Raw genomic sequence first — 25,758 nt, forward strand, 5'->3', positions numbered from 1 at the left:
ATGGCGTGGCTGGCGAAGTATGCAATGCCCAAGCAGCGCGCGCTGTCCCGGACCCCGGGGCCCGGCGTTTGCCTGGCTGTGGTGGGCGTGCCTGCCGCGGGGTCAGCCAGGCCACCAAGCCCAGCGCCCCCACACGGGACGTCAGGCGCCGGAGTCCTGCAGCTTCTAGCTGTCACGCAGCAGCTGGGCCACTGCGCTTGCGCGTTGACTTCTGACCCTGCACAGCGCGGCCGCACGGCACGTCCTCGTGCTGCGCGCACCCAGCGTCCCGAGCCTGCTTCCTCGGCTTCCGGAGGTTCCGTGACTAGCAGGGAACGCTGGTGGGAGAGCGGCGTACCACGGAGAGAATCCGCAGAGACCTATGTATGTAACTATATTTATATGTTTCTATATTTACATTTATTATAGATGTTATATAGAGCGTATTTTATATATATTATATATATAGCCCTTTGTTGGGCCGCGGCGGGAGTGTGGCCCAACAAAGGGCCGTATATATAATATATATATTTACATATATATTTATATTATATATTAAATATAATATATGTTAATGTAATGTTTTACATTATATGAAATATTATGTATAATATAAATCTATATATAAATATATTTTTTGATAAAATCTAGCGTCATGCCCCTGTGGAACTTTCTGAAGCATTGATAGCCTGCTGGTAGGGCTACAACCTGGTACAACCATTTTGCAAAACAGTTTGTAGTAGTTACTAAAGTTGACGATTTGAGTGTCCATGTCCCAGTAATTTAATATCTGGTGATTTAGCCTACGGACCCGCGTGCATGGGTGTACCAAATTATAATTCAAAGAGTTTCTAGCAATGACGTTTATAATAGCACAAAATTGGAAAAGACATTGCCCACCCAATGTTAAAATTAAGTTTGATATGTTCAAACAATGGAAAATACTACAATTTACTTAAATATAACTTAAAAGTTATATTTGATATGTTCACACAGTGGGATACAATCCAGTAAAAAGAAAAGAAAAAAAAATAGAGGTATGTGTGACAACGTGGATGGATTTTGCAATAGCATTATGGGCAAAAAGCAAAACCCAAGTGTTTACTTACTTATGATTTGTGTAAATTTTAAAGGCAGGAAAAGCTAAGCTATAAATATATTGTTTAGGAGTGTATATTTTGGTGTTATATCTGTACGAGAAAACAATAAATGAACTGCCACAATGGTCCTGGTAGTGGTCACCTCTGGGAGTTGGAGGAGGAAGACATTTGTAGGGGTGCATAGAGGCTTCCAGGATGTTAGAAATGTTCTACTTTTGACCTGGGTGGTGGTTACATTGCTGTTTGCTTTATAATCATTCTTCACACAATTTGTTTATGTTTTATGCATGTTTCTATAAATTTTTATTGTTTAAAATGAAAAACAAAACAATTTTAAAGCTGGGGAGTTTTTCAGACACCACATAATTATCAAAGTCTTCTTGTAGCAGAGGACTCACAGTGGGCTGACTGCTGGGGCTGGCACCCATGGTCCTCACAGCCTGACCTCAGGACATTTCCCCAGACCAGGGAGGACTAAATGAGGCCAGATCAACCAGGAGGGACTGTCAGGCCCTGTCAAGACCAGGGAAAGAAAGACCATGAGTTGTACCAGCCACAGTCCTCCAGATGCCAGCCAAATCTACCCTTGACAGGAGTTCAGCGAGGAGCCCATACCAGCCACCCCTTGGCAAAATGCAAAGATTATTTAGAGGACAGCATATTTATACATGGTTACCAGCTCCCTTCGTTACCATACTACCCTACAAAACACTTGGACACTACCTTGGGGAGGAGCAGGGTAGAACTCTGAGCATTTTTATCTAAAGAGGCTAAGCATTTACCTAAAAGAACTGTTTAAATGATTACAGCCACAGTACTTACCCAGCTAGACTAAAATTTATGTTTTTTTTTTTCCTTCTACTACGCTGAAAAGTGTGAACTGTAAAGAAATTCTTATCAGTAACAGACAAAATAAACTACATTTTCTTTGGACATCTAAATGTAGTAAATCTTTGAGTAAATCTTTGACCTAGCAATAAATATATGTGCATTTCTAAGGGACAGTGGGGAGGAAAGAGACAGTCTGCATTGTTGTAAGTATTTCATTGGAACAACATTGGGATCCAATTTACTCAATAATTAATTGCTGTTGCAGATGATTCTCTCACCCCCTTTGATTATCAAGGTTGTACAGCTCTTAAATTTGGTGTGGCAAAGTTTCCTATGTGTGCTTTGTTTCTTGAGCTATGGCCTCCATGCAGAACTACACTTGATTATAGTTAAACCTTGTATAAAGAACATCAGAATATGAATATGGACATTAACAGTTAACTGAAGTTTTGATATTCCTTAATAACATTGTTAAAATTGTGAAATTAAATAATGAAGCAACTAAAGATGCTTATGAGTCTTTGAGAAAAAATAAAAGACTGCTTTAATGATTTTGAAATCCCTTATATGACATTCTTTTTGTTACTCTGTTTGACTCAAATAATAATATCCTAATATTATAAAAAGTTATAAATAAAATTATGAATTAGAATAGAAGCTTTCTATAACACATATGCTGATATACAGTGTAGCTGTAACACAATGAGATTAGCTGTGTGCATGGCTCATTCCAGAACTCCTCTGAAACAAAAATCCCATTTAATAGTTTTTTTTTTTTAACATTTTTGTTGGAGTATAATTGCTTTACAATGGTGTGTTAGTTTCTGCTGTATAACGAAGTGAATGAGCTATACATATACATATATCCCCATATCTCCTCCCTCTTGCGTCTCCCTCTCACCCTCCCTATCCCACCCCTCTAGTTGGATGCAAAGAACGGAGCTGATCTCCCTGTGCTATGTGGCTGCTTCCCACTAGCTATCTATTTCATATTTGGTAGTGTATATATGTCCATGCCACTCTCTCACTTCGTTCCAGTTTACCTTTCCCCCTCTTCGTGTCCTCAAGTCCATTCTCTATGTCTGCGTCTTTATTCCTGTCCTGCCCCTAGGTTCTTCAGAACCATATATTTGTTTTTTTAGATTCCATATATATGTGTTAGCATACTGTGTTTGTTTTTCTCTTTCTGACTTACTTCACTCTGTATGACAGTCTCTGGGTCGATCCACCTCACTACAAATAACTCAATTTCATTTCGTTTTATGGCTGAGTAATATTCCATTGTATATATGTGCCACATCTTCTTTATCCATTCATCTGTCGATGAACTCTTAAGTTGCTTCCCTGTCCTGGTTATTGTAAATAGAGCTGCAATGAACATTGTGGTACATGACTCTTTGAATTATGGTTTTCTCAGAGTATATACCCAGTAGTGGGATTGCTGGGTCATATAGTAGTTCTATTTTTAGATTTTTAAGGAACCTCCATACTGTTCTCCATAGTGGTTGTATCAACTTACATTCCCACCAACAGTGCAAGAGGGTTCCTTTTTCTCCACACCCTCTCTGGCATTTATTATTTGTAGAGTTTTTGATGATGGCCATTCTGACCGGTGTGAGGTGATACCCCACTGTGGTTTTGATTTGTGTTTATCTAATGATTAGTGATGTTGAGCATCCTTTCATGTGTTTGTTGGCAGTCTATATATCTTCTTTGGAGAAATGTCTATTTAGGTCTTCTGCCCATTTTTGGATTGGGTTGTTTGTTTTTTTGATATTGAGCTGCATGAGCTTCTTGTAAATTTTGGAGATTAATCCTTTGTCAGTTGCTTCATTTGCAAATATTTTCTCCCATTCTGAGGGTTGTCTTTTCGTCTTGTTTATGGTTTCGTTTGCTGTGCAAAAGCTTTTAAGTTTCATTAGGTTCCATTTTTTTATTTTTGTTTTTATTTCCATTTCTTTAGGAGGTGGGTCAAAAAGGATCTTGCTGTGATTTATGTCATAGAGTGTTCTGCCTATGTTTTCCACTAAAAGTTTTATAGTGTCAGGCCTTACATTTAGGTCTTTAATCCATTTTGAGTTTATTTTTGTGTATGGTGTTAGGGAATGTTCTAATTTCATTCTGTTACATGTAGCTGTCCAGTTTTCCCAGCACCACTTACTGAAGAGGCTGTCTTTTCTCCATTGTATATTCTTGCCTCCTTTATCAAAAATAAGGTGACCATATGTGTGTGGATTTATCTCTGGGCTTTCTATCCTGTTCCATTGATCTATATTTCTGTTTTTGTGCCAGTACCATACTGTCTTGATTATTGTAGCTTTGTAGTATAGTCTGAAGTCCAGGAGCCGGATTCCTCCAGCCCCGTTTTTCTTTCTCAAGATTGCTTTGGCTATTCGGGGTCTTTTGTGTTTCCATACCAATTGTGAAATTTTTTGTTCTGGTTCAGTGAAAAATGCCATTGGTAGTTTGATAGGGATTGCATTGAATTTGCAGATTGCTTTGGGTAGTATAGTCATTTTCACAATGTTGATTCTTCCAATCTGAGAACATGGTATATCTCTCCATCTGTTTGTACCATCTTTAATTTCTTTCAACAGTGTCTTATAGTTTTCTGCATACAGGTCTTTTGTCTCCTTAGGTGGGTTTATTCCTAGGTTTTTTATTCTTTTTGTTGCAGTGGTAAATGGGAGTGTTTTTTAAATTTCTTTTTCAGATTTTTCATCATTAGTGTATAGGAATGCAAGAGATTTCTGTGCATTAATTTTGTTTCCTGCTAATTTACCAATTTCATTGATTAGGTCTGTTAGTTTTCTGGTAGCATCTTTAGGATTCTCTATGTATAGTATCATGTCATCTGCAAACAGTGACAGTTTTACTTCTTTTCTGATTTGGATTCCTTTTATTTCTTTTTCTTCTCTGATTGCTGTGGCTAAAACTTCCAAAAGTATGTTGAATAATAGCGGTGAGTGTGGGCAACCTTGTCTTTTTCCTGATCTTAGTGGAAATGGTTTCAATTTTTCACCATTGAGAACAATGTTGGCTGTGGGTTTGTCATATATGGGCTTTATTATGTTGAGGTAGGTTTCCTCTATGCCCACTGTCTGGAGGGTTTTTTATCATAAATGGTGTTGAATTTTGTCAAAAGCTTTTTCCACATCTATTGAGATGATGATATGGTTTTTTCCTTAAGTTTGTTAATATGGTGTATCCCATTGATTGATTTGCATATATTGAAGAATCCTTGCATTCCTGGGATAAACCCCACTTGATCATGGTGTATGATCCTTTTAATGTGCTGTTGGATTCTATTTACTAGTATTTTGTTGAGGACTTTTGCATCTATGTTCATCAGTGATATTGGCCTGCAGTTTTCTTTTTTGTGACATCTTTGTCTGGTTTTGGTATCAGGGTGATGGTGGCCTCGTAGAATGAGTTTGGGAGTGTTCTTCCCTCTGCTATATTTTGGAAGAGTTTGAGAAGGATAGGTGTTAGCTGTTCGCTAAAAGTTTGATAGAATTCGCCTGTGAAGCCATCTGGTCCTGGGCTTTTGTGTGTTGGAAGATTTCTAATCACAGTCTCAATTTCAGTGCTTGTGATTGGTCTGTTTATATTTTCTATTTCTTCCTGGTTCAGTCTCAGAAAGCTGTGCTTTTCTGAGAATTTGTCCATTTCTTCCAGGTTGTCCATTTTATTCGTTCTTTTACTTGCTTGTAGTACTCTCTCATGATCCTTCATATTTCTGCAGTGTCAGTTGTTATTTCTCCTTTTTCATTTCTAATTCTGTTGATTTGAGTCTCCTCCCTTTTTTTCTTGATGAATCTTGCTAATGGTTTGTCAATTTTGTTTATCTTCTCAAAGAACCAGCTTTTAGTTTTATTGATCTTTGCTATCAGTTCCTTCATGTCTTTTTCATTTATTTATTCTCTTATCTTTATGGTTTCTTTCCTTCTGCTAACTTTGGGGCTTTTTTGTTGTTCTTTCTCTAATTGCTTAAGGTGTAAGGTTAGGTTGTTTATTTGAGATGTTTCTTGTTTCTTGAAGTAGGATTGTATTGCTATACAGTTCCTTGTTCAAACTGCTTTTGCTGCATCCCATAGGTTTTGGGTCATCATGTTTTCATTGTCATTTGTTTCTAGGTATTTTTTGATTTCCTCTTTGATTTCTTCAGTGATCTCTTGGTTATTTAGTATTGTATTGTTTAGCCTCCATGTGTTTGTACTTTTTACGGATTTTTTCCTGTAATTGATATCTAGTCTCATAGCATTATGGTTGATATGATTTCGGTTTTCTTAAATTTACCAAGGCTTGATTTGTGACCCAAGATATGATCTATCCTAGAGAATTCCATGAGCACTTGAGAAGAAAGTGTATTCTCTTGTTTTTGAATGGAATGTGCTATAAACTTCTAATATAGCTTTATACTCTTCATACCATATAATATCTCAATCATTATTTGAATGAATTAATGAACAGATAATGTGAAATCTTGCCCAATTTGGAATTTATAGTTTAAAGTAATATAGTAATTAATTTAAAATTTATTTTAAAAATTCAAATTTTGATGGTCTAAGTATATTTTATATTTATTTGCATTATACCCAGGTGCATTCCTTTATTTTTTTATTCAAATATAATTGACCTATAACACCATGGTTGTTCCAAGTGTACAACACAGTCATTCCCTATTTCTATACATTACAGAATGATCACCACAGTTAGTGTAGTTACCATGTGTCACCATACAAAGTTATTACAGTATTGTTGACTATATTTTCTATGTTATACATCTCACCCCAGTAACTCATTTATTTTTTTAAACTGGAAGTTTGTACCTCTTAGTCTCCCTCATCTGTTTCACTTATCTCCCCACCCCCCTTCCCTCTGGCAACCACCTTCCCACCTGTTTGTTCTCTGTATATGTGAGTCTGTTTCTGTCTTGTTATGTTTTTTCATTTGTTGTATTTTTTTAGAGTCCACACATAAGTGAAATTGTATGGAATTTGTCTATTTCTGTCTGATTTATTTCACTTAGCATAATGCCCTCTAGATCCATCCATGATATTGCAAATGGCAGAATTTCTGTTTTTATAGCTGAGCAATATTCCATTGTATATGTGTGTGTGTATGTATAACTTCTTTATCCATTCATCTGTCAGTGGACAATTAGGTTGTTAGGTTGTTTCCATATCTTGGCTATTATCAATAATGCTTCAGTGAACATAGGGGTGAGTATAGCTTTTTGAATTTGTGTTTTACTTTTTCTTCAGAAAAATACCCGGAAGTGGAATTGCTGGATCTGCTGGATTGTATGGTAGTTCTATTTTTAATTTTTTGAGGGACTTCCATACTGTTTTCCATAGCGGCTGCACCAATTTACATTCCAGCCAACAGTACATGAGAGTTCCCTTTCTCTACATCCTTTCCAACACTTGTCTTTTTGATAATAGCCATCCTGAAAGGTGTGAGGTGGTATCTCATTGTGGTTTTGATTTGCATTTCCCTGATGATTAATGATGTTGAGCATCTTTTCATGTGCCTGTTAGTCATCTGTATGTTTTCTTTGGAAAAATGCCTATTCAGGTCCTCTGCCCATTTTTAAATTGGGTTGTTTGTTTTTTGATGTTGAATTGTATAAGTTCTTTGTATATTTTAGATATTATTCCCTTATCAGATATATTGTTTGCAAATATCTTTTGTCATTCAGTAGAATGCCTTTTTGTTTTGTTGATAGTTTTCTTTACTGTGAAAAAGCTTTTTAGTTTTATGTAGCCCTATTTGTTTTTTTATTTTGTTTTCCTTTCTTTAGGAGACATAGGCAAAACAATATTGCTAAGACTGAAGTTAAAGAGCATACTGCCTACATTTTCCTGTAGGAGTTTCATGGTTTCAGGTCTTACCTTTAAGTCTTTAATACATTTTGAGTATATATTTGTATATAATGTGAGAAAGTAGTTCAGTTTGATTCTTTTGCATATTTTTATCCAGTTTTTCTAACACCATTTGAAGAGACTTTCTTTTCCCTCTTTGTATATTCTTGCCTCCTTTGTCACAGATCAACTGACTCTAAATGTGTGGGTTTCTTTCTGGGCTCACCATTCTGTTCCATTGATCTGTGTGTCTGTTTTTTGCCAGTATCATAATGTTTTGATTACTAATAGCTTTGTTGTACAGTTTGAAATAAGGGAGTATGATACCTGCAGATTTTTCTTCTTTCTCAAGATTGTTTTGGCTACTTGGGATAGTTTGTTTCCATACAAATTTTAGAATTATTCTAGTTCAGTGAAAAATGCCATTTATAGTTTGATAGGGATTGCACTGAATCCGTAGATTGCCTTGGGGAGTATGGTCATTTCAACAATGTTAGTTTTTTCACTCCATGAGCACAGTATATTTTTCCATTTGTATTTTCTTCAGCTCCTTTCATCAGTGTTTTATAGTTTTCAGAGTATAGGTCTTTTACCCCTTAGATTTATTCCTAGGTATTTTAGTCTTTTTGATGTAATTGTAAATGGGCTTGTTTTCTTAATTTCTCTTTCTGATAGTTCTTTGTTGGTATATAGAAACACAGCAGATTTCTATGTATTAATTTTGTATCCTGCAACTTTACTGAATTCCTTTATCTAATTCTAATCAGTTCTAATCGTTTTTGGTGGTGTCTGTTGAATCTGATATCTGATTCCTCTCACAGGCAATTTCTGTGGCCTACTTTTTTCCTGTGTCTGAATCATGTGTGGCATGTCTCATATTGTTTTTTATTAAATACTAGCCATTTTACATTATATATTGTAGCAACTCTGGGTGATGATTTTCCTCCCTACTCTCTGGGGATGTTTTGGTGGTTGTTTGTATCCTTATTTGTTTTGTGACTTGACTAGGCTACTTGGTAAAGTCTATTTCCCTTGCACCATTAAGCCTTTGGTGTCAGTCCTCTGAGGACATAGCTTTGGGCATGTGGCCCATGCCTAGCATAACAGTGGTTTTACCAGGGCTCTCTTTGATTGTCTTTCTCTGATCTCTCTGATAAGTCATCTACTTCCTTTGGTATTACACCCTGCTCATTAGGCTTTATTAATTACTGGCTGATTTCTCTATTATTTTCAGCATCACCCTAGAGCATAAATTGCTCAGCAGTCTGGTCCAATTAATTTGGACAGTGGTAATTTTTAGGACAATCTTTAAGGTTTTTGCTGTCCCTGGGAGGGCTCTTTTCAACTGTTTCTATCCATGGTTCTTTCTGGAAAATGAGGTGGCCAATGGTTTAGCATGTTACTCTTAATTAAGGAAAGTTATTATTTTTGAGAGCACCCTTCAGCTTGATCTCTAGTTCAAATGAAGAACCTAAGTAACTCCTTTAGATAAAGTTTCAGAGCTCTCTTCCTTATGGACTGCCCCTTCCCCTGGGAAATCTCTGAGCCACTACTCTGGGTTCTGCGTGAGGCAGTAGCCTCTGGATTTCTTGGCTTGCCTCTTCCAGAATGGAACTCTGCTCTAAGAAGGAACTGGGCTTAGTGCCATAGGGGCTTCAGTATTCTCAGCTTGCTGAGGGTAGAGCCTCTGTCCTATGAATAGGAACTGAGTGGAAAAGGAGCCCCTCAACTATTAGCTGGCCCTCACCAGAATTAGCCATTTCAACTGGCAGTTGAAGTGGATGAGAAATACTGATGGTTTATACCTTCTGGTGAAATATGGTAAAACTTGATTGAGAGCTGAGGGAAAAGGGAACCCCATCCTCTTAGCCACACCTACCTGTAGTGGAGCTTTCATCAAACTGAGTTTGGTGGGTGGAGAGAAGCAGTGAATCATGACTCAAATGCCACAGTCTCTCATTGTTCTTACTGAGAAAAGTAAAAACTCACTTTATTCTTTTTTTTTTTTTTAAGATTTATTTTTATTTATTTATTTATTTATTTTGACTGTGCCAGGTGTTAGTCGCGGCACGTGGGATCTTTGTTGCGGCATGCGAGGATATAATTCCTCGACCGGGGATCAAACCCAGGCCCCCTGCATTGGGACCACTGCGGAGTCTTACCCACTGGACCACCAGTCTAGTTTTATATGGTTTTATAGTTTTCATTAGCTTTGCTTATTTCACTGAGGAGTGGGTCTGCAGGGCTCTTCACCTTGTTATCTTGAAAATGGAGCCCCTATAATCTCATTCTTTAAAATTTTATTTTCTTTTTTTTATTCCAAGGAACTATGAGGTGAATGTGAGGTAGACAAATATGTTCAGTTTGTCATCTTGATCTAATCCTTTTCATCTCTTTTTAAGCGTTCATCTCTTCTTTCCAGGTCTCCTTTCTTGCCCAGGTATGAGAAATTGACTTGTACAGTCCTATTACTAGCATTTGAGAGAACCTGGTCCAGAAGCTCTCTTAGTAAACTTGATTTCAAATTCAGCCTTCTCTACTAACTAGTTGTTTGACTTTAACATCATATGGGCTCTTTGAATTTCTGTTCCTTCACCTGTAATAAAAAAGGAAAGAACGCCTACCATGTGTTGTTGTCATTAGAGATAATGTAAAATGTTAATCTAAATATCATTTTTAAAGAATCCAGATTATCTCATCTTAATTGTGGGAAATAAAAGAAAGAATGTGGCAAAATTATTTTAGCTTCATTATCTAATAAGCTTCAAACTACTTTTGAGTTTAAAAAAAGTCATCTACACACAGAGCAATTACTGCTTCATTAAAAATGTTTCAAAAGAATACAATCAAACCTATTTTTTGATTTTTGATTAATCTCTACAGTGCCTTGAATTCTCATGTAAGAAGCATTTAAGAGCTCATGACTGGGAAAAATAATTTTCTTTTTCATATGAACACTCTCAGATATTTTGGTGCTGCTTTTGTATATAGGTTTAGACAAAACAGAATGACTTTAAAATTCTAGTACCAGAGGGTTTCATTTCAGAAACCATTACTGTTTAATCCCACAGTGACTGATTCCTGTATCTAGAGTGCTTGATTTAATTTAAAGGTCTATAACTTCAGAGATTTCCATACTGTTAAGAAATGCCATATTATTGTATTTAAATTTTACTGATTATTACCCCATTTATTTGAAATTGGTAAAGATTTATACATGGATTGAGTGAAAATTTGCCTTTCCTATTTTTTTTTGAAGTGAGTTTTCTAAACATTTGTCAAAGCAAAACCTAGTTGAGAACCCTACAAAAGTAGGTAGTCAATTGCTATATTTAATAAATTACTGTATTTAATAAACATGCTCCTAGATGAGGGAAGCATTTGAAAAGCAAGGATTTGCTGTACATTTAGACAAGTGACAAATAAATTACACATTTCTAAAAATTTAGAGTATAGGAAAGGCCTTCAGGACCTTGCCTAGCAATACCTTCTTACATCAATTGGTGTCTGAGGGCTGGAAGTTGCCCCATTATTTAGACATTTATGTGGTTTTTAAATGGTGCATCAATAAATCTTTGCAGACTTTTTGAGGCCTCTTAGTGATGGAAATTAGTGGTTTTGAAGTGGGAGGTGTTGTCTGTAAAAAATTCCAGGAATTCATCCTGCTTCAATTGTTGAGATTTTATTGATTTTTACGTATGGATTTCTATATAATGTTTCATTCATTCAAACAAAGGGTCCTGTGGTGGTTAATTTTATGTCCATTTGATTAGACCTCAGTAACCAGATATTTGGTCAAACACCAGTCTGGATATTTCTGTGAAATATTTTTAAAATGAGATTAACAGTTGAATCAGTAGCTTACTCTTAATAATGTGGGTGAGCCTTATCCAATCAAGCGAAGGCCTTAAAAGAAAACAGACTGAGTAGAGTTCCTTGTGCTATACAGTAGGTCCTTACATGGGAAAAGAATCTTGAAGAGTAGATATATGTATATGTATAACTGATTCACTTTGCTGTACAGCAGGAAGTAACACAACATTGAAAATCAACTAAATTAAATTTAAAAATTTAATTCAGACTGAGGACTCTGAGGAAGAGTTTTGCCTCTTGACTGCTTTTGGTCTTGAGCTGGAATATCAGCTCTTCCCTGGGTCTCCAGCCTGCCAGCATGCTCTGTGGATTTTAGATTTGCTGGCCTTCACAATCACATGAACCAATTCCTTAAAATAAATTCCTCTCTGTCTCTCTCTTTCCCCCTCCCTCCACAGACACACAGACACACACACACACACACACACACACACACACACACACACCTTATTGGTTTTGTTTCTCTGGAAAACCCTTACTGATACAAATACAAGTCTATGTTAAAAATGTTGACTTGGTTCAATCCCCTCTTTTTCCAATAAAGTCTTATTAAAACACAGATTGCTAAGTTTCACTTCCTCCCTGTTAGAATTTCTGGTTCACTACATTCATGGTAGGACCCCCAAATTTGCCTTTAATTTCTAACAAGTTTCCAGGTGATGCCGACCCTGCTAGTTTAGAGACCACACTTGAGAACAACTCCTCTAGATCACAGTGTAAAATGTTGGGAAGTGATGAAGGAGCTGCAATATACTAGAAATTTTTTAAAAATCAATAAATAAGTTATTTGATATGGCCCCTTTCTTGGTCTCTTGACTGGGATCTACTGCAATTTTAATCCATATTCCTGGGCCTCAGATTTCTTATTAATAAAATAAGGACTTTGGAGCAAATGATATTTGCTGTTCCTCCTAGTTATAATTTATGGGATTTTATAAATGCTACTACTCCTTGTGAGAATTAAAGAAAAACACTTAAGAAAATAAATTCTGGAATTGTCTGCCTGTAACAGTGAGGAATGATTTGGCAGCAGGTAACTGTGAACTTTGCAAGTAACTGTGATTTGAGTAAATTGTTTTCTCACATGAAAAATGTCTGAAAGTAGATGACTCATTGTTGTTTCCATGATTGCAGGTTGGGTTCTCTGGAACAGAGTCTGAGATGCAGTTTGGGTTATAAAATGCTTAGTAGGGATCAACACCTATGAGGAGAAGTGGGAGCAAGCAGGATTGGACAGATAAAAACTGAAATGCATACCCGACAAAACCTCAGCCATTCTGGCAGGGAGCTCTAGAGTGAAAATTGCATAGCAGAGGGTCTTGTGTTGGCCTGAAACAGCCGGGTCTGTCTCAGGGTATAAGCTCTATCTCACTCTGTCACTGGAAGAGTGTGACCTCGGCTTAGTAGCTCTCGGCAGCTGAGTTAGACCCTGAAGAGCTGATGTTTGGATGCTGTCTGCTGGTCCCACTCTCTACACCTAGCAGCCATTTCTTCCTTAAAGGGAGTTATGTGTGGTACATCTTTTGTCTACCACACATATGAAGACAAGTCCTCTCTGGCTCTCCTTACCTTTCTCTCATGTTCATAAAATGGCTCCTGCAGTTGCAAATATTACATGCCATTCAGAGCATCAAGGGAGGGGAGAAGCAGTGATGTCCATCTCTTTTATCAGGAAATAAAAAGCTTCCTAGAAACCATTGAGCAGATTTTGCTTATGCTTCACTTACCAGAAAGTTATCACATAACTAGATCTGTAGAGGTTGGAAAGGTGACTAGTTAGTGTCTTTATTCTCTACAGTGGAGAAATAAAAGGGAAAGATGGTTGGGATGGATGTGGGATTCCTTGAAGGTCTTTGTCACTCATTTTACTAATCACCTAAAATATCTCCCAGTTACTCTTCTAGGTACTATGTGTTAAATCCCACAAAGATGTGCAGAATCAGTACTGTTATTCCCTATTCCCAGGTAAAAGCCTGAAAACTAAATTCTTGCTTTTTCTTATGCTTTTTTTTTTACATTTTCCTCAGTCATTGTCATGGAATCCAGAATTAACAGTCTTAGACTTTAAAGAATTTACTGGAGCAGCAGAAAAGAATGTTTTCTGGCAATGTATATAGAGTGCAGTTTTACTAAGAACACGTACATGCTCCAATTGGGGAAAAATAGCATTTACTAAACTTAGTATTTTTATTTTTATTTTTCCTTTAGAGTCCAAATAAGTTTTCTTTTCTCTCCTGAGAAAATGTGGGCAGGCAATTCACAAATGTGTCATGAACTGAAGGATACAGGGGCTGTAATTTGCATCAAAGCCAAATCAACAGGACTCCTGTCATCTCCTTTTCAAAGCAATATCCCAAGGGATGTGCTATTTCACTGCAAACCAAGGAATTCATGCTCAAACATGCAGTTGCCAGCTCACAGTTTAACATAAAAAGTCTTAAGAAGGAAGCAAGAAAGTAGGTGGGAAAGAAGCCCTACCAATCTCAGGAATCTCTCCTGTTCTTAAGTAGCAGGCATTGTGCTAATAAACAAATGAAGATGAGTAATGACTTAGTGAATTACAATAATGCATATTGTCAAGTGGATAAATCATAACTAAAAGTAAGGACCATGCTTTCACAATTGCTGAAGTGGATAGGAAGAAGGAAGAACCTAATTATCTTATTTCTATAGCGTGTCTGATTGAAATTTAGCTATATTCAAACTCACTTTCTTGTAAATTTATTTCTGGGGTCAATGATTTTGACCTAGGATTTGAAATTTTTCTTCAAAAACATTTATAAATTATATAGAACAGCAGAATAATGTCAGAGTTGTAGTATAATATCAAAGTTATTGTAATAAGAACTATGTTTTAACAGCAGTGTATAACTTCTCAAAATAATTTAGATAGCTGTTTTTCATGGGTGCTTTTAGAAATTGTTAGAAAAATAAATACTTTGATGTATTGGAGAAGAATATACTGTTTTCATAGTGAAATTGTAAAATCTGTCTGCAACTTTAACAACCAGAATAGCCCAATCAATGAGCACCTTTGAATGAACTGCCTTTCAGGAGACAAAATAAGCAGTGGCTTAAAAAACATGTTATTTTAAATAAAAACAGTAGAGGGCTCTAAAAATGATGAAACAATCAACTGCAAAAGTTAATTCAGTTGAGTCCCAACTAGGTATGACACATTTTACACACATTATCTCATGTATAAAAGAAATCTGGAAGCTATGAATAAAGGAATCATAAAAAGCAAGTTGTTTATGAATAACTTTCCAGACAATATTATTTATCCTTTTAAGCCATTCCTTAACTATTTTATTTTTTTATTATTTTTCAATAAAAATTCCAAAGAGGCAATTTAATCACTTACAGAAAGATTTCAAACATATATATTCTCAAACATATATTCACTTACAGAAAGATTTCAAACATATGTTATTTCTTTAGGGAATAGTATTCTCTGTCTTGTTTCAATATTGATTTATGCGTTAATTTTTTCCTGCCATGGAACATCAGTGGATATATTTTTCAAGGGGCTATATTTCTAAATTATATTAAAATAGAATTTGTCTACTTTCATAATTAAAGTTCCAGGAGATATTTTTCACAGGAATATACATATAATTTTTAAAATCCTTCTTAATGCTACTAAAAATAATTGCATTATTTTCCTAATGAACTACTATCACCAAGGCTCCATGTTCATAGAATTGTATTAATTCTGACTCAGAATTTTGTACACATATTTCACTCAGGTAATTTTCTAAATAGAGGATAAATTTACTCAATATGGAAAATATATATTGAATGTTATTTTTAAGCTGCAATTATAAATTTGGTAATTAATAAGATGGAATCAATTGATTATATTTAATGTTTAGCAACATCCCTCTCCCCTACTATAGATGATTAGGGAGCAACAAGATGGCTGAACATCTGAATTGCTTATTTTTTCTTTCTTCAGAGTTCCCAAGGTATATATTAAAACACAGAAATGACAATTTTAGAACCATAAACACATACAGAACCCAAGATAAGTCCTTGTGAAAGGAATTAATGGCAGTGTAACCAGAGTTGTAATGTTAAATATTTTTGCGATATGAGAGGCAGCATAATGTTATGATGAGGAACACAGACTCAGAGCAAGACTGCCTGAGACAAAGCTGGGCTCCACTCACCATCTGCATGCCTGTAGGCAAGTTGGTGCCTCTCTATCAATGTGGAACATTACCATAATATACTTACTATTAATATACTACTGACTTAAAGCATTAACGTAACTTCCCAAGGGACCTATTTTATTAATAAGAGCCCAGTTTAAACCCAAGGAAAATTGAGTTCAAATAATAAAGGATGGTTAACTATTTCAAAGTGTGCAAATAATTTTTCATTTTATGATACTAATATGAGTCTGGAGTAATTTATCTATTTGAATCTCTTATTTCTATTCTTCAAAATTCATCTCTTCTGTCTCTTCTCTCTTTTAGCTGTAATTTGACACAGAGACAGGACAAAAAGAAAATGCATACTCCTAGAACATTTCCTAGAAACAGTGTAAGTCCTGAGAACATCATACAATAACTTTTTAAATTGGAAGATTAAGAAAAATACCTCAACCACAAAAACCAAAGGCTAGTCCTATTCTGTTTTTATTTCCTTCCTAGAGTAAAAATCAGAAATATTAGGATTATATACAAAATATATGTAAAATGAAAAACCAAATGCATCCTTTCTCTCATTTTCCTCTACCCTTTTTTTATTTCTCTTACACATAATACCTCTATTAAACTAAAAAGATGTTTTGTCAGTTTTTATTTTTCACCAAGCACTCTCAGTTAGCATGTGACACAACAAAAAGCATTGTCAGATGATATTAAAGATAGGCAACATTCTAAATGGACACAAATTGAACGATTTAATTATCTGCCACCAGTATTATCAGTGTACCTCTGTTGTGCTTCTCCATTTTATAGGAAACAGCTGCCTAGCCAGTTATTCCTACCTATTTGTGGAAACTCAAGACCTAGTTTCATTAACAGCATAGTTACTGGACCACAGAAATAGATCCTTTTTCTAGTTTATGAGGTAAACCCTAAAAAAGCTTATTCAATTAATTATGGAGGGATTTAAGTAAAATCAGTGTATTTTAGAAAATGATTTAATGTTAAAGGGTATAGGGCAGGGACTCAGGTTAGTTTTAACTAAGTGTACTTATCTATTTGCCTTCTCTTATAGAAATGAGAGAAACAAAGATAAATAGATGTATTAGCTGTAAAAATCTATGGCTCAAGGAAGGAAGTTGATTGTGCTAGGGAAATGAAACAGTTTTTACATTGAGTAAGAATTGCACTTATATGTGTGGGTGTATACATACACACATGTATAAAATCACAGCACTATATAATTACAACTTCACTGTGGGAGTTAGCTGTAAGAACTATGGGGTCTTTGAAACCCTTAGATCGGCATTGAGATAAATAATATTCTGAAGAAGAAACAATTAGAAAATACTGCTTGATCTTACACTGTAGAAGAACTACGGTGTTGGAGTGGGAGAAACTATACCTGATTTTAAAGTTTTTACATCGATTGACATATGTATATCCTCAAGGCTCCCACACACAGTTATTTTATAAATCTCTTTTGGTCTTAATATTTCTGTTCTGAGAGATAAGTGAGCATGAGGGAGGAAGAGAGAAACTTCAAATACCTTAATTCTACTGTCACCTTTAGTAACCTTTCTATTTTGTTACTCAAAGCCTTTTGCATTTAGCAAGAGGTCACTTACAGAGGTCGAAAAACACTTATTTTCTCTGAGACTCAATTAATTGTTTTGCTCAGTGATGAGGTTTGATTAGATCTTCTCTTAGTCCCTTTGTTTCTAAACTTTATGATTAAAATGCAAAATAGAAAATTACCACAGATTCAGAACATCTTAGAGGCACACTTGCAGATATCAATACCAAAACTTAACCTGGAGAGAATAAAAAGGGAGAGAAAGACTGAAATCTGTGTGCATGGAAGTCTTGGGGGTGTGAATGAAAAAGTCATTGCTGTTGAATTCTCCTTTTCTTATATTCAAACTAGCAAGACATAAGTATATTTCAAGAGATTTCAAAACTGACTGGAACTTAAATAATATCCATATGGACTCATTCATGTTATGAGTGAGAAAACTATAACTGAGGGAGGATAAATGGATTAAAACATGGTCTTATCACTAACCTTTTCATTAATTCATTTTTCATTCATTTAAATAAACATTTACTAAACACTTTTGCATGGAACACTATGTTAAGCACTAGAGAACAATACAAATACATCATTGTCCCTGCCCTCAAGAGTATTTTATGTTCTTGGAAGAAAAAAAGCAAATTTCCCACAGCAAATGTCTCATAATTAAAGAGAAAGTTGTTCATAATTAAAATTGTTCTTTGATTAAAAAAATATCCATTAACATGAGAGATCATTGTAAGCACACCAATTTTATTTTTTTTAATTTTTTAAAATTTATTTTTATTTTTTTCTTTTATTTTTTATTTATTTTTTTAATCAGTCATCAATTTTATACACATCAGTGTGTACATGTCAATCCCAATCGCCCAATTCAGCACACCACCATCCCCACCCCACCGCGGTTTTCCCCCCTTGGTGTCCATACATTTGTTCTCTACATCTGCATCTCAACTTCTGCCTTGCAAACCGGTTCATCTGTACCATTTTTCTAGGTTCCACATACATGCGTTAATATATGATATTTGTTTTTCTCTTTCTGACTTACTTCACTCTGTATGACAGTCTCTAGATCCATCCATGTCTCAACAAATGACTCAATTTCATTCCTTTTTATGGCTGAGTAATGTTCCATTGTATATAAGTACCACAACTTCTTTATCCATTCATCTGTCGATGGGCATTTAGGTTGCTTCCATGACCTGGCTATTGTAAATAGTGCTGCAATGAACATTGGGGTGCGTGTGTCTTTTTGAATTACGGTTTTCTCTGGGTATATGCCCAGTAGTGGGATTGCTGGATCATATGGTAATTCTATTTTTAGTTTTTAAGGAACCTCCATATTGTTCTCCATAGTGGCTGTATCAATTTACATTCCCATCAACAGTGCAAGAGGGTTCCCTTTTCTCCACACCCTCTCCAGCATTTGTTGTTTGTAGATTTTCTGATGTTGCCCATTCTAACTAGTATGAGGTGATACCTCATTGTAGTTTTGATTTGTATTTCTCTAATAATTAGTGATGTTGAGCAGCTTTTCATGTGCTTCTTGGCCATCTGTATGTCTTCTTTGGAGAAATGTCTATTTAGGTCTTCTGCCCATTTTTGGATTGGGTTGTTTGTTTCTTTAATATTGAGTTGAATGAGCTGTTTATATATTTTGAAAATTAATCCTTTGTCCGTTGATTCGTTTGCAAATATTTTCTCCCATTCTGAGGGTTGTCTTTTCGTCTTTTTTATGGTTTCCTTTGCTGTGCAAAAGCTTTTAAGTTTCATTAGGTCCCATTTGTTTATATTTCCATTACTCTAGGAGGTGGATCAAAAAAGATCTTGCTGTGATTTATGACAAAGAGTGTTCTTCCTATGTTTTCCTCTAAGAGTTTTATAGTGTCCGGTCTTACATTTAGGTCTCTAATCCATTTTGAGTTTATTTTTGTGTATGGTGCTAGGGAGTATTCTAATTTCATTCTTTTACATGTAGCTGTCCAGTTTTCCCAGCACCACTTATTGAAGAGACTGTCTTTTCTCCATTGTATATCTTTGCCTCCTTTGTCATAGATGAGTTGACCATAGGTGCGTGGGTTTATCTCTGGGCTTTCTATCTTCTTCCATTGATCTATGTTTTTGTTTTTGTGCCAGTACCATATTGTCTTGATTACTGTAGCTTTGTAGTATAGTCTGAAGTCAGGGAGTCTGATTCCTCCAGCTCCGTTTTTTTCCCTCAAGACTGCTTTGGCTATTCGGGGTCTTCTGTGTCTCCATACAAATTTTAAGATTATTTTTTCTAGTTCTGTAAAAAATGCCATTGGTAATTTGATAGGGATTGCATTGAATCTGTAGATTGCTTTGGGTAGTATAGTCATTTTCACAATATTGATTCTTCCAATCCAAGAACGTGGTATATCTCTCCATCTGTTGGTATCATCTTTAGTTTCTTTCATCAGTGTCTTATAGTTTTCTGCATACAGGTCTTTTGTCTCCCTAGGTAGGTTTATCCCTAGGTATTTTATTCTTTTTGTTGCAGTGGTAAATGGGAGTGTTTCCATAATTTCTCTTTCAGATTTTTCATCATTAGTGTATAGGAATGCAAGAGATTTCTGTGCATTAATTTTGTATCCTGCCACTTTACCAAATTCATTGATTAGCTCTAGTAGTTTTCTGGTGGCATTTTTAGGATTCTCTATGTATAGTATCATGTCATCTGCAAACAGTGACAGTTTTACTTCTTTTCCGATTTGGATTCCTTTTATTTCTTTTTCTTCACTGATTGCCATGGCTGGGACTTCCAAAACTATGTTGAATACTAGTGGTGAGAGTGGACATCCTTGTCTCATTCCTGATCTTAGAGGAAATGCTTTCAGTTTTTCACCGTTGAGAATGATGTTTGCTGTGGGTTTGTTGTATATGGCCTTTATTATGTTGAGGTAGGTTCCCTCTGTGCCTACTTTCTGGAGAGTTTTGATCATAAACGGATGTTGAATTTTGTCAAAACCTTTTTCTGCATCTATTGAGATGATCATATGGTTTTTATCCTTCAATTTGTTAATATGGTGTATCACATTGATTGATTTGCGTATATTGAAGAATCCTTGCATCCCTGGGATAAATCCCACTTGATTGTGGTGTATGATCCTTTTAACGTGTTGTTGGATTCTGTTTGCTAGTATTTTGTTGAGGATTTTCGCATCTATATTCATCAGTGATGTTGGTCTGTAATTTTCTTTTTTTGTAGTATCTTTGTCTGGTTTTGGTATCAGGGTGATGGTGGCCTCATAGAATGATTTTGGGAGTGTTCCTTCCTCTGCAATTTTTTGGAAGGGTTTGAGAAGGATGGTGTTAGCTGTTTTCTAAATGTTTGATAGAATTCACCTGTGAAGCCATCTGGTCCTGGACTTTTGTTTGTTGTAAGATTTTTAATCACAGTTTCAATTTCATTACTTGTGATTGGTCTGTTCATATTTTCTGTTTCTTCCTGGTTCAGTCTTGGAAGGTTTTACCTTTCTAAGAACTTGTCCATTTCTTCCAGGTTGTCCATTTTATTGGCATAGAGTTGCTTGTAGTAGTCTCTTAGGATGCTTTGTATTTCTGCGGTGTCTGTTGTAACTTCTCCTTTTTCATTTCTAATTTTATTGATTTGGCTCCTCTCCCTCTTTTTCTTGATGAGTCTGGCTAATGGCTTATCAATTTTGTTTATCTTCTCAAAGAACCAGCTTTTAGTTTTATTGATCTTTGCTATTGTTTTCTTTGTTTCTATTTCATTTATTTCTGCTCTGATCTTTATGATTTCTTTCCTTCTGCTAACTTTGGGTTTTGTTTGTTCTTCTTTCTTTAGTTCCTTTAGGTGTAAGTTTACGTTGTTTACTTGAGATTTTTCTTGTTTCTTTAGGTAGGCTTGTATAGCTATAAACTTCCCTCTTAGAACTGCTTTTGCTGCATCCCGTAGGTTTTGGATCATCGTGTTTTCATTGTCATTTGTCTCTAGGTATTTTTTAATTTTTTCTTTGATTTCTTCAGTGATCTCTTGGTTATTTAGTAACGTATTGTTTAGCCTCTGTGTGTTTGTGCTTTTCACGTTTTTTTCCCTGTAATTCATTTCTAATCTCATAGTGTTGTGGTCAGAAAAGATGCTTGATATGATTTCAATTTTCTTAAATTTACTGAGGCTTGATTTGTGAACCAAGATGTGATCTATCCTGGAGAATGTTCCATGCGCACTTGAGAGGAAAGTGTAATCTGCTGTTTTTGGTTGGAATGTCCTATAAATATCAATTAAATCTATCTGGTCTCTTGTGTCATTTAAAGCTTCTGTTTCCTTATTTATTTTCTTTTTGGATGATTTGTCCATTGGTGTAAGTGAGGTGTTGAAGTCCCCCACTATTATTGTGTTACTGTCGATTTCCTCTTTTATAGCTGTTAGCAGTTGCCTTATGTATTGAGGTGCTCCTATGTTGGGTGCATATATTTGTATAATTGTTATATCTTCTTCTTGGATTGATCCCCTGATCATTATGTAGTGTCCTTCCTTGTCTCTTGTAACATTCTTTATTTTAAAGTCTATTTTATCTGATACGAGTATAGCTACTCCAGCTTTCTTTTGATTTCCATTTGCATGGAATATCTTTTTCCATCCCCTCACTTTCAGTCTGTATGTGTCCCTAGGTCTGAAGTGGGTCTCTTGTAGACAGCATATATATGGGTCTTGTTTTTGTATCCATTCAGCAAGCCTGTGTCTTTTGGTTGGAGCATTTAATCCATTCACGTTTAAGGTAATTATCGATATGTATGTTCCTATGACCATTTTCCTAATTGTTTTGTGTTTGTTTTTGTAGGTCGTTTTCTTCTCTTGTGTTTCCCACTTAGAGAAGTTCCTTTAGCATTTGTTGTAGAGCTGGTTTGGTGGTGCTGAATTCTCTTAGCTTTTGCTTGTCTGTAAAGCTTTTGATTTCTCCATCAAATCTAAATGAGATCTTTGCCAGGTAGAGTAATCTTGGTTGCGGGTTCTTCCCTTTCATCACTTTAAGTATATCATGTCACTCCCTTCTGGCTTGTAGAGTTTCTGCTGAGAAATCAGCTGTTAACCTTATGGGAGTTCCCTTGTATGTTATTTGTTGTTTTTCCCTTGCTGCTTTCAATAATTTTTCTTTGTCTTTAACTTTTGCCAATTTGGTTACTATGTGTCTCGGCGTGTTTCTCCTTGGGTTTATCCTGTATGGGACTCTCTGCACTTCTTGGACTTGGGTGGCTATTTCCTTTCCTATGTTAGGGAAGTTTTCAACTATAATCTCTTCAAATATTTTCTCTGGTCCTTTCTCTCTCTCTTCTCCTTCTGGGACCCCTATAATGTGAATGATGTTGCGTTTAATGTTGTCCCAGAGGTCTCTTAGGCTGTCTTCATTTCTTTTCATTCTTTTTTCTTTATTCTGTTCCACAGCAGTGAATTCCACCATTCTGTTTTCCAGGTTACTTATCCGTTCTTCTGCCTCATTTATTCTGCTATTGATTCCTTCTAGTGTAGTTTTCATTTCAGTTATTGTATTGTTCATCTGTTTGTTTGTTCTTTAATTCTTCTAGGTCTTGTTAAACATTTCTTGCATCTTCTCGATCTTTGCCTCCATTCTTATTCCGAGGTCGTGGATCATCTTCACTATCATTATTCTGAATTCTTTTTCTGGAAGGTTGCCTATCTCCACTTCATTTAGTTGTTTTTCTGGAGTTTTATCTTGTTCCTTCATCTGGTATATAGCCCTCTGCCTTTTCATCTTGCCTATCTTTCTGTGAATGTGGTTTTTGTTCCACAGGCTGCAGGATTGTAGTTTTTCTTCACACACCAATTTTAGAAAGCATAAAAGTAGTTTAAAATGTTCCAACAAAGAACAGTCTAGCCCCATATAGCTTCCATAGTGAATTCTCCCTAACATTTAAGGAAATAAATACCAATTCTATACAAACTCTTTCAGAAAATAGAAGAGGAGAAAATTAATTTCCAACTCATTGCAAGAGGTCACTATTAGTCTAATGTCAAAACTAGACAAATACATTTGAAGAAATCAATGCTATAGACCAATATCTTTTTATGAATTTGCACACAACAATCCTCAACCAAATATTAACAAAATCAAATCCAGTAACATTATAAAGTCCAGTACATCATAGCCAAGTTGGACTTACCTCAATAATGTAAGATTGGTTTAACATTCAAAATTCAATCAGTGTAATTTGCCATATTCACAATATAAAGAAAAAAAGAATATGATCATTTCAATAGATGCAGAAATATATTTGACGAAATTCAGCACCAAGTCATTTTTAAAACTTTTAGCCACATACAAAAAGAGAACTTCCACAAACTTCTAAGGGCCATTTATAGGAAACATACAGCTAACCTCATATTTAAGTGTGACTATTTGATATTTTCTCCCTAGGATTAGGAATAAAGCAAGGATGTCTGCCCTCCCTGTTACCATTCAACCTTAATATTGCAGGTCCTAGCTATTGCTATAATGAAATGAGTAGCATAAAAGGCATAATGATTGACCAGAAATATGTAAAAAATATTTCTATTTCCATAAGACGTGATTGTTTACATAGGAAATCCTCAAGGACTCTACAAAACAACTACTGAAAATAATAGGTTAGTTTTGCAAAGTGGCAAGGTACAAGGTTAATATATAAAAACTTTTGTATTTTTGCATTTTTATATAACAAAGGAAAACAATTGGAAAATTAAAGAATATTCCATTTGTAATAGTGCCAAAATATATAAGAACCAGTAATTAACTTAACAAAAGATAAGCAAGGCTATATACACTGAAAACTATAGCATATTGTTGATAAAAGGTAAAGAAGACCTAAATAGAGATACTTACTATGTTCATGGATTGGAAGAGTTAACATTGTTAACATGTTAATTTTCTTTAAATTGACCTATAGAATTAATCCAATCTCGATCAAAATCTTAGAGCCTTTTTTGGTAGAAATTAATAAGTTGATTTGAAAATTTATGTGAAAATGCAAACAATTCAGGAGAACCAAAGTAATTTTTAAAAAGAACAAAGAAGACATACATTACATGAGTTTAAGACTTGCTATGAAGCTACAGTAATCAAGACAACATGGCCCTGGTGAACGAATATATCTATCAAATGGTTAATAGAACAGAATAGTGAATCCAGAAAAAAACCTGTTCATACATGCTCAATTGATATTTGCCGAAGGTCTCAAAGCAGTTCAGTGGGTGAAAGAAAATCTATAACAGTGTTGGAACAACTGGATATCCCTGCAGAAAAAGTAAACATCAAACCTTAACATACACAATACACAAATGTTAACTTGAAATACCTCATAATTGTAGTGTTAAAAATATAAAACAGCAGGAAAAATATTGAAAATTTGGGTTAGCAATTGTTTTCTTAGAACATAAAAGGCATAAACCACAAAGGAAAAAAATGAAAAATTTGACTTCATGAAAATTGACATATAGCTCTTCGAAAGACACCTTAAGTAAACAAAAAGGCAAGCCATGTAAATGTGAGGATAGATATACACAGCAGCAAGTAATTGGAAAGTGATTTACCATAGTGCCAAAAACAATATAATTTGAATAAATATATGGTATGAGGAATAATAATTTATAATTCAATAATAAGGACAATTAAGCCAATGATAATGGACATAAAGATTTGAACAGACTTCACAAAGGAAAATATTTGGCCAATAGGCTCATGAGAAGATACTTAGCATAAGGTCGTAAAGGTCATTTATGTAAATCATAAAGAGTTATGGCGGTGGAGGGGGCGGCGGGCGCCGCAGGAGCTGAGCACGTGGCTGTGGCGCCGGCGGGCGGGTCAGGGCACGCGATGCTGCCGCCGCCACCTCCTTGCCGGCCCGGGCTGAGCTGCCGCTAGAACCGTGAACCGAGTGGCTGCCGGGCGCGCCAGCAGCGCGGGAGAACGGGCTGCGGCGGGAGCCGGGCGGATGCCATTGAGCCTCGCTACTAGGAGAACTGGACTTGCAGGACGGACTCCGCATGGCTCACCTACACTGACTCGGATGCACTGCCCAGCAACGCCGCCCAGGACAGCGGCCCCGAGGCGGGCGGCCTGCAGGCAGGTGTGCTGGAAGATGGCGTGTCCTCCAATGGTGTGCCCCGATCGACAGCCCCAAGTGGAATATCCAACCCAGAGAAGATGAGCTGTGGGACCTAGTGCCCAAATCCCCAGGGCCTCAGCTTAGGCCCCCTGACCCAGAAACAGAATGGCCTCCGGACCACAGAGGCTAAAAGAAACGCTAAGCGGACGTCTGCAAAAGAAGTCACCATTAATGTCACAGACAACATCCGACAGGTGGACAGAAGTTGAAGAATCACAAAGAACTGCGGCAACTAG

The 25,758-nt window shown here is 35.9% G+C and overlaps 1 pseudogene; it reads left to right on the forward strand.

Moving 5' to 3' along the window:
• Window positions 1-25,758, forward strand: LOC133091852 (brain and acute leukemia cytoplasmic protein-like; annotated as a pseudogene).

The sequence above is a fragment of the Eubalaena glacialis genome, chromosome 5, assembly GCF_028564815.1.
Source record: "Eubalaena glacialis isolate mEubGla1 chromosome 5, mEubGla1.1.hap2.+ XY, whole genome shotgun sequence".
Classification (NCBI taxonomy): Eukaryota; Metazoa; Chordata; class Mammalia; order Artiodactyla; family Balaenidae; genus Eubalaena; species Eubalaena glacialis.